This window comes from Arachis stenosperma, chromosome 5, assembly GCF_014773155.1.
Source record: "Arachis stenosperma cultivar V10309 chromosome 5, arast.V10309.gnm1.PFL2, whole genome shotgun sequence".
Lineage (NCBI taxonomy): Eukaryota > Viridiplantae > Streptophyta > Magnoliopsida > Fabales > Fabaceae > Arachis > Arachis stenosperma.
Genome location: NC_080381.1, coordinates 124,942,944 through 124,957,631, shown reverse-complemented (window position 1 = coordinate 124,957,631; position 14,688 = coordinate 124,942,944). Strand labels below are relative to the sequence as shown.

The 14,688-nt window shown below is 29.4% G+C and overlaps 1 pseudogene; it reads left to right on the top strand.

The window, feature by feature from the left end:
• Positions 1-9,646: 9,646 nt before the first annotated feature.
• On the top strand, positions 9,647-14,367 carry LOC130979269 (pentatricopeptide repeat-containing protein At1g62930, chloroplastic-like; annotated as a pseudogene).
• The last annotated feature ends 321 nt before the right edge of the window (positions 14,368-14,688 follow it).

Genomic DNA, 14,688 nt, shown 5'->3' with positions numbered 1-14,688 from the left:
CTATCATCGATTCATCACTATTTTCTAGAGATTCTATTAATTTTTCTAACTCTTCAACTTCTCCTTTCAATTTGTCATAGATTATTTTTAGAGCTTTAAATGCTCTTTGATTTATTTTAGAAAATTGTAAATAATTCAACCAATTTTCTCTTTCAAAGAGCTCTTGTTTCTTGTCTTGATAGGTTACGTATATTTTTTCTTTATTTATTGTCATAACTTAGTGTTTAGGGTTTCATTTAATTTTTCGACCTTTTTTGTTAATTCTTTTATTTCAGAATTTTCTTCTTTAATCTTTAATTTAGATAAACTTAAAGGGCTATTAATTTTGGATTCTCTTATTTGAAAATTCGATGAAACTAATTTTCCTGATGGTTCTTTTAGTAAAAGAACTGGGTTTTCAATAGCTTTATATTTTGGTATTTCTGTCTTTACAATTTTCTGAAATAATTCATCGACATAAATTCTTTCTCTATTTTTAAATATTATACTATGATGGCTATTTGTTAAAGCATAATTTATTGCATATGTAATTGAAAATGGTTCATCGTCTTGTTCCATTAGATTCTTTCTGTGAAATTTATAAGCCAAACTTATAGATCTTCCAAGATTTTCAGTTAATAAAGGTATAGCATATCCAAGATGAGCATTGAATTTAACAATTACGTTTGCCAAGTTTCCATGAACAATTCCAATTATTTGATCTATTGGGTCATCTGTAATTCTTTTGTCACAGATTGCTAAGCTTATTGGTGAATTAATTCCTTTCATATATGTAGATTTGATGAAGACTTGTATAGTACTAATATGAATCCATCCAATTTTAGATCTTTTTTGTTGATCCTTAATTTTCTCAATCTGTTTACTCAATTCTTCATCATTTATCAAAGCTATTTCAAGTTCTCCATTAGCAGATTTTATCTTTATAGGGGCTTCAAGTTGAATTTTTCTATAGTATATTATATTTTTTCTATTAAAAACTTCTTTTAAAAGATTTTGTTTATTAAAATTTTCATTTGATTTGAGGTTTAATTCTATTTTTAGCACAGTCTGTTTTTCATTATCTAATAAAGCAGTTAATCTATAATAATCAGATTCTTCTGTTAATTCTAAACTTTCTAAATAATTCATAACTAAGAGATTAGGATAAATGCGTACCTTTCTGGAGAAAAACTTCCTTTATTTAGAATATTTTACATAAGATGTTTTTATCTCCAGAAGGGAGATTGTAGATACTAACTCCAGAGGGGAGTTTAGAATTGGTTTTTCCTAAGGGAATTCTTCTTCAGACTATAGAATCGCCTCGGCAGCTTCCTCCTTGCTCTCCTAGCATATGAGTACTCTTAGCCTCCTGCTTTCTATTGTCTGATGCTTCTACAATTGCCTAAGCAACCTATTTATAATAGTTGGGTTTGATGGACAATTCCCATCCTTACCCTTCTTATGACGTCATTGCTTACGTCACTGTTTGCTATCTTGCACCAGCTACATTGTTGGTGCTTTATGACCTAAGTGCTTACGTCACTATGCAATAATGTTGAGAGATGCTTCAGATGTGCTGTCCTCCTCTTTCATCATGTGACCTTCAGATGCGTTGTCTTCTTCCTTTATCATGTGGGTTGATTCCGTTTCATTATTGCTTTCTTCAGATAACTCTGAGACACATAGCTGGCACTTGTGGTCTTCTCTGTCTTTTATCAAATAGCAGAGATTCCTCTTTATCCCTTCGGGGAGCTTTTCTAAGAGTCCAGATAAGTTGTAGAATGATGATTCAAATTCCACTAAGAGTCTCATCTCTCTTTCTTCAATTTTATTCCTTTTACTGGACACAAGCAGAGTATTTCTACTTTTATAATTAATCCTTGTGTGAGATTCCTTTGTTATTTTTTGAGTTCTTTCAAAAACCCTTGCTAATGTACTGGCTAGCCTTCCTTCATGACTGTAAATTGTTAAATCTTGAATCTGATCAATTGGTTGAAAATTTTCTGGGAAGACGGACATGAATATTACTTGGTGTGCTGGAACCAAGCATTCTTCTTCTTCATTAAAAATAGGTTGACTGTTTGTAAATTTTAGGGATATATCCCTTGGATTTACATTGTCAATCATATTTTTAAATCTCTTTACTGCATCAACGAATCCTGCAAGAAACTCACTAATAATTTTTAGATCATTAAATATTAAAATTGTATCAATTAATCCATACTGGAAAAACTGATAGGTGTCCGATGGGGAAGCTTCTGGAAATATAACCAGCTTTGTTAGCTGTTCTTTGGCAATAGGATAATATCCCAAAATTGCCCTTTTTTCTTCAGTCCAATTCAGGACTATGTTAAGGGTTTCTCTGAGATTTGATCTACAGATCCTTTTCTTTTCCTTGACTTCAGCCCTTGTAGGAATGTTTCTTATTATCCCTGTTCTCTGGGTTTGAATTGGAGCTTTATCTGCTCTTTTTAGGGTTTGCTCTGGATGGAGAGCTTCATATTCCCTGAAGGATTTCTTTGCCTCTTCCAGTGTTATAAACCCTCCTTTATGAATTATCATTGACTGGTGTGTGAATGGTGCTGCTTTTTCTCAGGCATCATATACTCCTTTCATGGGGCCATTATAAATTACATAATATTTTTTATCTTGGGTGGATTTTTTAATGATTTCAGCAATTGTTTTATTTTCTGAAATTTTTTCTTCACCTGATTTGTCCACCATGCTTAGCTGGCTGAACTCTGATGATTTTGCTTGTTGTGTTGATTTCATTGCTTCAATGGCCTTCTTGAGAGATTGGATCTGTGTCCTTATTTGCTGACAATGCTTGCATTTTTCGAGTTCTTGCTCATATTTTTGAATTTCTTGATCTAATGCGTTGTAGACGAACTCCATTCTCTTGTTAATATATCTGCAATAACATTTTTGTCACCCTTAATATATTCAATTTTTATTGGATATTGTAACAAAAATAATTGCCATCTTACCAATCGTCCATGATTATAATCAACTTTTAAATTATATCGTATGAAACCTGTTAGGTAACTTGAATCTGTCCTTAATGTAAATTCTCTGGGTAGTAAATCAATTTTTCATTTTTTAAGAGATTTAATTGCAGCTAGAGTTTCCTTTTCATGAGTGGTATATCTCTGTTCTGTTGGAGTAAAAGTTCCTGAAATATACCTGCAAAGTAATTCCTTTATGGAATATTTAGAATCTAGTGATTCTTTTTCTTGTTCCAAACTTTTTATAGCTTTTAGACATCCTGACCAGGTTATGTCTGAAGCATCTGTTTCTACTATTAAGTAGTCGTTTTCTTCTGGAATATAAAGTTCTGAAAATTTTTCACATAATTCCTTAATTCTTTGAATTTTCATACTATCTTTTTCATCCCATTTCCATTCTTTTTTAGTACTTATTTTTGGAAATAAGCTTTTAGTGTATTCTGTTATATTCTTTAAAAATCCTTGATCCGAAATATAATTTATACACCCTAAAAATCTTTGTAATTGTTTTCTATCTTCTATTTTATTAGGAAATAAATTTACCTTTTCTAAAACATTTGGTTGAAGTTTTAGCTTTCCTTGAGTGGATAGAATTAATCCAAGAAACTCTATTTCTTGTTTTGCTATTCTCGCTTTCTTTTTGCTAAGAACTAATCCTTTCTGTTTACATCTTTCTAAAACTATTAATAGTTTTTGAAGATGATCTTCTTTATCCTGTTTTGTAAAAATTAGTATATCATCAATGTACACTAAAACAAATTCATTTAACTCTTTTAGATTTTCTTCCATAAATCTTTGATAAATACCTGGGGCTTGTTTTAATCCGAATGGTAATATATTCCATTCATAGAGTAATACACTTGTTGATTCTTTCGTTGGGCAAGTAAAAGCAGTTAATTTCTTTGTTTCTTCGTCTAAACGAAGTTGCCAATATCCTAATTTTGCATCAAGAGATGAAAACCAAGTTGCTCCTTTGATTTTTTATAAAATAGAATCTTTTCTTGGAAGTTTATGAGTATCACCAATAGTTGCTTCATTCATTTTCTTATAGTTTATTACCATTCTTCGTTTTTCCCTTTTAATTTCATTATTGTTTTCAACGTAAAAAACTGGAGCCGCATGAGGACTTTTACTTAATCTTATAATTCCTTTTTCTAAAAGATCTTTACATTCTAATGACAACTCTTCTCTATCTCTTGCGGAATAAGGAATTTTATTTGGAACATTTATCTCTTTTGTGGGATCTTTTAATTTAATGCTTACTAATTCGTTATTTGTATTTTTAATATCTAAAGGATTTTCAGCACAAATTTCATCCAAAAATTCTTCTATCTTTATTTCAAGATTATTTTTTGGAATATTTATCTGAAAGTATAGATTTAAATAACATGTTTCTAATATAGAAAATATTTTAAATTTTAAGATCTTATCTATAGTAGTAGTTGGTATTTTTATACGTTTTGATTTTTGATTTATTGAAGAATCGTGTGGAGCTTTTAAAACTATATATGTTAATTCTTGAATGAATGGATGATATAGTTTTAAAAAGTTATTTCCTATGATAAAATCCATTCCAGAATCTAACATATATATAGATGGAACAATGAACCTATAATTTTGAATAAAAATTTCAACCATCTCTGCTTTTTGGTCATTTTATGTATTGATTTGTCAGCTATTCTAACTCTTAATGGTTTCTTTAATTTTTTCCAATCAAGTTTTATATTTGAACTAGCAAAGTATTGTGTTGCTCTAGAATCTATGAAAGCATTTATAAACTTTTCTGTTATTTTTATAGTAATAAATGTAGCATTATTACTCAGTCTCTGAGTCTGTTTCCGAGACATATTCAAAAATATAGTCTAAGTTATCATCAGATTCTTCTAATGGTTCCATGAAACAAGACTTAGCAATTTCTATTTGTTTAGTAAGATCCTTTTTATCCTTCTTTTTTGGGCATTCATTTGCGTAGTGTCCTTCTTCTTGGCAATACCAACATTTACAATTTTCTTTTTTATTCGGGCAATAGTTATTTCTTTGTCTTTTATTTTTATTGTTATTTTCTTTTCTAAAATATCTCTTTTTTCTCCAGTTTGGATAGTATTTTCTTCTTCTAAATTGATATTTTCTTTTTCTTTGAAAATTTTTATTAAGACTATATTTTTGAGGTATCTCTTCATTATCCTGACAGCAAATTCTAATTATATTTGCAAATCTTTTTTGAGTTGCTTCTTGCATACAACGTTCTTTTATTTCCTCTCTTATTGCAGAGGTTGCTCCACCAAAATTATTTTCAATTGTTCCTCTATTTATTTCTCTTATAAATCTTCCCATTATAAATTCATTAGCAGGATATGGAAGTTTTGTTATATACATACTAAGATAATGATTTTTATCTTCTTCTTTTAATTTGTAATAATGTATTCTATATTCACATATATAAGACTCCACATTACATAAATCATATATCTGAATATTAGCTAAATGGTTTTTTGCTTCTTGATATTCTTTATTATAGACTTCTTGTCTATGATCTATAATATTTTTTCCAAAAAATTCTTTATATAGAATCATCATTATATATAATATCTCATCATAAGCTGTTGTTTTTGTTTCTAATTCTTCTATTATTTAGTTTTCTATTGATGTCATATAATCTCTTATAGTTCCTTTAGTATGAAACCCTGTGTAATTCCAAACGTCTCTTCCAGACAATTCACTAAGTTTTAGATTAGTAAAGGCTTCTAATAAGAAGGAATTCAACCAGTTTTCGAAAATTTCTTTTTCGTTCTTTTTGCAGTCTAAATCGAGCATTCTTTCTCCTTCCATTTCCTGGATTTTAGGAACATATTTTGATGGTATTTTTGTATATTTTGAATCTTTATTTATAAACCCTTTTTTAAAAGCATAATTATCAAAACATGTTTCCCATTTAAATTGAGATTGATTATCCTTAGATGTTCCAGCTTCATTTTTTACTTGTATTGGGATTACTGGTTCTTCGTCACTTGAATAATCTAGAATGTGTTCTTCATTTTCTATATTTTCAACATTTACTAATTCTTCTTCTATTTGAAAACCATGTTCCATAATATTATTTTCTTGAGCCATTTTTAATTGTTTAAAAAGCATTGTAACTTCTTCTAATTTTTCTTCAATATTCATAATTTCAATGGTGGTTTTACTTTTAAGTCTGTTATGTTGATTATATTTTAAAATTTTTCTTCTTTGGGATTCTCTTTTTCCTTATTTCTTTGAAATTTTATGGATACTAATATTTCTTCAAGCATATCTACTATAGAATTTAATTGTGGGTTAAAAGTATGATAAAGATGTGGGGAATCATTTCCATGGTAGCATTTTTTAGAAATTCCGTGTGAAAAGTAAGTTTTTTCAGGTTTTTGAAGTCCTTCAATAAAACTTATAGTAAAATAAAGATTTTGAGAAAAATCATTTTGTATTGATTTTAAGAATTCAGTGTCATTACAATTAACATTAGTTAAAATCATTAATTTTTGATCTATTAATTTTGATAATTTAATTATTTCTTCTCTTAAATCTTCTAATTTATTTTTTTCCATTAGGTGACGCTTTTCTTTGTGAAGAGTTACGATTTTAAGTAAAAAGTGTGGCTTTAGAAAATATGATTTATATTTTGCCACGTAGCAAATCTTCAAACTTTGATCTCTACCTTATATTTTACCAAACATTTGATATACTTCATGATATCTTCTCCAAATTTGTGTAAAAGATTGACTAAAAAAATATTTTAAAAGATACCTAGTTAAACTAAAATTTCACACAGTTTAAGGACAGAAATTATATTCTTCACGGAATTTCTTTTTATATTTGGTTGCTTGTTCTTAAAAAACTAAGCGTGTGACTGGAGGCGCAAAAAAATTGACACAAAAGTTCACCAAATATTTTACTAAAAAGAAATATAATATAACAAAGTTTTAAACTTAGATAAATATTCTCCTTTAATAAAATCTCTAATAATGAAATAAGAAGTGATAGTTGGTGACACTACTCCACCTTATCCGAATCTCATCAAAAAAACTCTTAATCGGGTAATTACTTTACTCAAACGAAATACTTGATACAAAAATATAAAGTAGTAATTTGTGATATTTTATCCAAAATCAAGTCCTAATTACACTAATAATACCTATCAGTACTAAATTAAATTGTGTAAATACTCAAACAAATACAAATAAAAAATACCAATATACACGACTATTCTTCTCTAAACACTCATTGCATTATTTAACTCTTATAATTTCAGTCTAAGCTAACCAAATCACCTATTTATATTAATTAGGTAGTAAAATTACATTACAAATGTGACAACTTGTAATATTATCAACTTATGTATTTATGAGTTGTAAGATGCTGATTTTTAAATTAAAATCCTTGACCAAATAACTATTTTTTTTACCTTTGAATTGGTCAAACTTTACAAATAATACACTTTTTAGTAATATACATGTATTTAATAGTGTCTTATCATGTTTATATTCAATCATGATTTAAAAATTGGTATCACTAAAAAATATTTAAAATAATTTATATTCTCAATAAACTAAAATTTTTATCTTTTAAATTTTTTTAATGGATCAATAATTGATTTTTGTTAGTTTACTCAATTTTGTTTTTTATCTTAAAAAAGAGATTGAGTAGCCAATTCAAACACATTAATTGTACTAATTATCATAAAATTACTTCTTCTAAAAATTTAAATTGATAAGAAGAGATAATATAAATAATTATATTTCTAATACTAACAAATAAGAGAATATTTTTTCAATATTTTTTTTAAAATATAATCTTTTATATACGATCTTTAAGTGAAATAAAAAAAATGTAAAGAAAATTTGATGTAATGAAAAATTACACCTAATAATATGATAAATAATTAAAGAGAAACTGCCAAAAAATGCACATGAATTATCTTGACGAGATAAAAATATTTTCAAATTTTGTTATTAACAAAAATGTTCTCAAATAATTTCAAAATGTTTAAAAAATATCATGTCGTGATTAAAAATCTGCTTTGTTAACGGAAAAATATGGTGTGACTCACTTGCTATATAAGGAGCTCCATTGCCACATTATTTTTTTTCGTTAACATAGAATGTCTTAATTTATGGGTGAGCACTTTGTCACGTTTTTAAATTATTTGAAAATATTTTTGTCGATAATAAAATTTAAGAATATTTTTGTGGATGATAAAATAATTCGGATGTATTTTTGTGGTTTATTTATTCTATGTTAAAAGTTGAGTGAACTATCATCAATATAAAGCATTCCTTCAAATAAGATAACCACGAAAGAGTGAATCACTAGGACGTTGAATGTAAGAATGTTATCATTGTCAACCTTAAGGATCACTTAAACTTTTAGGTACTCTTCTCCAAATCTCTAATTTGTTCCACACTTCACTCTCCCTCCTTTCCTTCTTCTTCATCTTCAATTTCATCCCTTCACTCTCGTTCTAAGCCCATCCAATCGCCAAGTTAATAAAAGTAGAGTTAACTATCAATTTGGTATCTGAGAGATTCACGCGCTGACAAAAAATTTCTGAAATTTTTTTTTGACAAAATAGTCTTTGAATGATTTAAAATTGTGACAAAAATAACCAATAAATATTATATTTTTTATAAGTGGCAAAAACTTTTATATTTAACAAATGACAAATTCATTTGATCTTAATTTTGTGACAACATTTGAATAAATATTTATAAGGTGCATATAAAAATTTGGAGCAAAATTTGATCTCTATTTCTTTTCAAAATAATGTGGCCATTCTCGATGAAATTTTTTATAAAAAAATTTAATTGACATAAAGTTATCAAAATTTAAGAATAAAAAGATCTTATTTTTCTAATAATGTGTATAAAAATTTATATTAAAATTTGTCCCCTAAAATTATATTTTAGAATATATATTTAATATCTAAATTTTTTGCGTGTTTTTAAATCTTTATATAGTTTATTTGTCATTAGCATCTTTAGAGGTTATTTTTATTAGCGATGTGAATTTTCAAGTACCATTTTAGCTATTACAATAGGTTATTGCATGCACAAAATGGAATTCAAATCTCGAGACTTGTTTAAGTAGACAAGAGAATTGACTACTTGATCCATTCAAATTGGTTATTTGGTAAAAGTAACTAATTTTTAATAATGAATCATCTCAATTTTTTTTATTAAACCTTGTTGTGAGGGCCGTTTAAAATTTTCTCTTAAAAGAATAATCTCCAATAAATTCGATAATATTCTCACTCTCTAATATGTTTAGTTGAAAGAAAAGAAATAAAAAAAAAGTAAATAGAAAAAAATAAAAAAATTGAATATATTTTTATTTTTTTAAATATATTTAAATAAAAAATATTATAAAAAATAATTTTATTTTTATATTATAAAATATATTAAAAAAAGAATAATATTAAAATAAAAAACATAACAATTTTTTTACACCATTTTCTTTTAATATTAAAAAAATTTATTAAATCCCATCAACTTTTTCACATTATTCAACTTTTTATTCCTATTTTCTTTTTCTGACCAAACAATAAAAAATAATTATTTTTCTTTAATTACTTCTCCTCTCTTTTTCTTTGCTTCTATTTTCCTCCTCAAATCAACATAGTAAGATGGAAACTGGAAAGCACTCTTCGACTCGACGCATTCCATTTTAGATTTTACCATACTCCTCTTGAGTTTTGATTGCAAGAAAAGAATGTTGTCATTGTTCTCTTCCTCACCAATCAAATTAAGGTATGCTTTTCGATTCCCAAATTCTGTTCCCTACTCCGCTCTCCGTCTTTGCTTCCCTTCAACTTCATCCCTACACTCTCACTCTCAGCCCCAATCACTTGATGAAGCTGTTGATTCCTTCACTCGCATGCTCTCTATGCGTTGTACTCCTCCCATCATCCAATTTAACAAGATTTTGGGATCCCTTTCCAAGACGAAGCATTTCCACGCCGCCGTTTCCCTTTTTCAGCAATTGCAAGCCAGAGGAATCGCTCCCGACTTATTTACTTTGAACATCTTAATCAATTGCTGTTGCGGCATGAGTCGTATGACGCTGCTTTCTCTGCTTTCGCCAAGATTTTCAGGATGGATTTTCAGCCTGATGCCGTAACCTTGACAACAATCCTGAAAGGCCTCTGTCTCTGTGGTGATGTTCAAAAAGCACTGCACTTTCATGCCACAGTGCTGACTTATGGATTTCACTTCGACCAAGTCACTTATGGGACCTTGATCAATGGGCTCTGTAAAACCGGACACACATCAGCTGCTATTCAAGTGTTGAGAAAGATCCCACGGCATGGAATTGTTCCTAATGTCGTAATGTACAGCGCAATTATTGATAGCCTCTGCAAGGTTGCCCTTGTAAGTGATGCTTTTCATTTATATTCTGAAATCCTTGCTAAGGGAATTTCTCCCAATGTTATCACTTACAACACTCTAATTTATGGATTGTGCCTTGCGGGTCAACTCAAGGAAGCCGTTCTTTTGCTAAATGATATGATTCTCATAAACATTACTCCTGATGTTTATACCTATAATACTTTGATCGATGGGCTATGCAAGGAAGGAAAGATCAAAGATGCTAAGAGTGTATTGGCTGTAATGGCAAAACGTGGTGTGAAACCAGATGTAGTTACTTATAACAGTCTAATGGATGGATATTGTCTGGTTAATCAGGTAAATAAGGCAAAATATGTATTCAACACAATGGCAGGGAGTAGAGCGTTTCCTAATGTTCGGAGTTATAATATCATGATTAATGGCTTTTGTAAGAGTAAAAAGATCGATGATGCCTTGAATCTCTTCGAAGCGATGCATCACAAGAACTTGGTTCCTGACAAGGTAACTTACAATACTCTAATTGATGGTTTGGGAAAATCAAGGAGAATCCTTTGTGCCTTGGAGCTTCTTGAAAAGATGAATGATCGAGGTCAACCCGCTAATATAGTCACTTACAATTCCTTGTTGGATGCTTTGTTCAATATCAAACAACATGACAAGGCACTTATGTTATTCAATCAAATGAAAGAGAGTGGCATTGTTCCAGATATGTATACATACACCATACTTATAGATGGCTTGTGCAAAAGTGGAAGACTTAAAAATGCAAAAGAGATATTTCAAGATCTTTCAGTTAAAGGCTGTTCTCCAAATGTGAGGACTTACAATATTATGATCCATGGGCTCTGCAAAGAGGGATTGTTTGAAGAAGCACTGGCCCTGCTGTCGGAAATGGAAGACAATGGTTGCTTACCAGATGCTGTGACTTTTGAAACTGTTATTCGTGCTTTGTTTGAAAAAGATGAGAATGACATGGCGGAAAAACTTCTTCGGGAAATGGTTGCTAGAGGCTTATTGAATTGATAAAAGAAGGTAATATACATAAACTCGAATTGAAATTACATCTCATTGTTGCTGAATATGTATCATAGTTTTGTAAATTCTGTGTCTGTTGGGTCAGAGGACTATAGCAATGCCATAATATTAATTAATTTTGCACTTTCGATTTTTGCAATTGCTATCATCCTTTTGAATTCCACTACTTTATTGATTCTTTAGTTGATATTCCTAGTTATAGCTTACAAATTTAGTGTTTAAGATCTCTTTATAGCAATAGTGTCCTTTACTGTTATTCTATGAGATCATGTATTTATCATGCTACAAACTAAGCAAAACTAAAAAGATTGAAAATTTTGTTTTGTTGTTTGTTCTCTGCTACTCTGTTGTGAAACTTATTTTTCCGTATCTTTGTAGGTACCATATATATATATATATATATATATATATATATATATATATATATATATATATATATATATATCAAACTAATTCCTATGACTTTTTATCATAAGCAACCATGAGCTATTGTTTATTTGTTTATAGTTTTCACTTCCATCTTAAAAATAAACCCACCTTCTAACATGCATGTCCCGTCTTTTCATCAACCTAAGCAACATCGAGTCAAGGTTAATATGGTTCAGTTATTTCAAGATTTTTGGCCATTTTCTTAATTAATGCTACTCAGTTGTATTGCTTGGAAATTGCTTCTGCTGAAAATATGTACATTATGAAATACTTTTTCGGAGAATGTTTTTCTGTTAATTCTTAGATAAATTACTTCATTATTTCTTGTGTAGACATTATTCCATTGTCTCTAAGTCTCTGTTTATTAGCATTTTAAAAGAAGTTACTTGCTTGGAGTTTTGTTATGTGGTGTTTGTGATGGGGGTGTTAAAAGTGAAACAATACAGAATTCTTTGAGTTTTCGCTAATTTTGCCTCCAAATACTAATTTTCCCTGCACATATCCTTCCAAATCCTAATTTTCGATCATCATCATTCAATAATAATTTTTCTCTCCAAATGAATTTTTTTATTACCATCATTCAACAATAGCGAACACTTTCAGGACTCAAATAATAGTACGATAGCTCCAGCATCGTTGTACTTGTTTTGTTCTTATCAAATTTAACACTCATGCTTTACTTTAAAATTTTTTTTTTGGTAAAGTTTTATTTCAGAAGTCAATTACATTATTTTTTGTCAATATGACTTCTTCAGCCATCATAACCTATACGTATAATATACATGTTATGTAATTTTTTTGTCATTGTAGATTTATAGTACAAATTCTATGTTATTATTTTTATCGTATTTGTTACGTATATAAGGGCATTTAAGTAAATTCTTCTTCACGGGAATTTCACATGTTTCCTTTGAGCGGGTACCTCAATCCCAAAAGTAGAGTGTCACTTGATGTTCAAAGTTACAATATAATGATTAATGGCTTGTGCAAAAGTAAAATGGTAGATGACACCTTGAATCTCTTTGAAAAAATGTGTCGCAAGGACTTGGTTCTAGACACGATAACTTTTAGTATTCTTATTGATGGCTGTGCAAATTAGGGAGAATATCTTGTGCTTCAAAGCTTCTTCTTGAGATGCATGATAAAGGTCAACCTGCTGATATAATCACATACAATTCCTTTCTTGATGCTTTATGCAAAAACCATCATGTTGACAAAGCACTTGTTTTATTCAACACAATTAAAGATCAAGGCATTCGCCCAAATATATGTACATACAACATACTTATAGATGGCTTGTGCAAAAGTGGAAGATTTAAAAATGTAAAAGATTTTTCAAGATCTTTCTGTTAAAGGCTATCGTCCAAATGTGTGGAAATACACCATTATGATCAATGGGCTTTGCAAAGAGGGCCTGCTTCATGAAGCATTGGCTTTCTTGTCAAAAATGGAAGATAATGGTTGCTTACCAAATGCTGTGACTTATGAAATAATCATTCGTGCTTTGTTTGAAAAGGGTGAAAATGATAACGCGGAGAAACTTCTTCATGAAATGATATCTAGCGGCCTATTGCAAGGAGAAAAGTAGGTGAGATTCTTCTTGTTAGACATCACAAAAGGTTGTTTGTATCTCTTTCTTTTTAACTTGTGTTTTGTTACCTTCTTCCTAATCATCTATCTATTCCATATTATTGATGCTTCTGATTCTTTCTCTACATGATGGTGATTCTTTGTTCTGTTTAGCCACACTTAGATATTTTCTGTCATTGCTAATTTGATGTCTTTTTGTGTCAAGGTGGTTGTCACATGTGTCTTGTGGGGGGTATATTTTTATTTCCTTTTTTTATTATATTTGTGCTTTGATGTTAAGTTATTCCTAAGGGAATCACTTGTTAAGTTTCTCTACACTCTTGTTATTGTCTTCCATTCTTTTCATTTTCCCATGCAGCAATATACTTGCTGATATGTTTTAGTGATTATTAGTTTACAGAGGTTTTCTACTTAGTTTTTGCTTCTTCTTGTTGTTACTAGATTAACCTTCTGAGACTTACCTAAACAAGTGAAAATGTAGATGTTCTTTCAAGAGTTTGTAGTAACTAGTAAGCATGCAATGCTTTTTTATGTGTTCAACCTTTATCGTATTTGCTTTAGCTCTACTATGCAGATGGTGAAGATAGAGAATCATTATGGACATGCATATGTGATACCAATGGATTCCCTAAAGCGGCAGTAGGTGTTCATAGCTCTAGTTGCTTTAATCTTGCAACTGCACCTGGGGTATCTTCCTTATTCCGTTTTGCTTCCAACTTGGAAGCTTTTCAATGCTGCTAGTGCTAAACCAATTATTATTGTGCTTCTGATAATATGGCTGCAATTGCAGTTGCACACCACAATTTAAAACCCTTTACTTAACTTTCGTTTTGTAGATTTAAACCATGATTTGAAACCCTTGTAATATTTTTTCAATTATATATCTCGACGGCCTTATTGGTGAACTGCTACTTTGTGGGAAAAAAAAAAATTTAATCCCAACTTATTGCATCGAGAAGGCAATTATAGACTTAAAAGAATTATATATCTTGGTGACGCTTAAAAATTATATAAAAATTACATTTGATATTGTCAATTATCAATTATATGAAATAAAAAAAAAATCATGGTCCGAAATAATCTACAATTCTACATAAAAAGGAGAAAAAAAAAGTGAATTGATTTAAGAATAAATTATTATATAAATTCTTCTTTAGCAAAGTCTGTTTTCAATAAAGGGGTGAGTTATATGGATCAAAGACGTCATTGTGTGGTGTGGCCATGCATTGTGATGCGACATTGTCTTACATTGGTCGTTGAGACTAAACAAC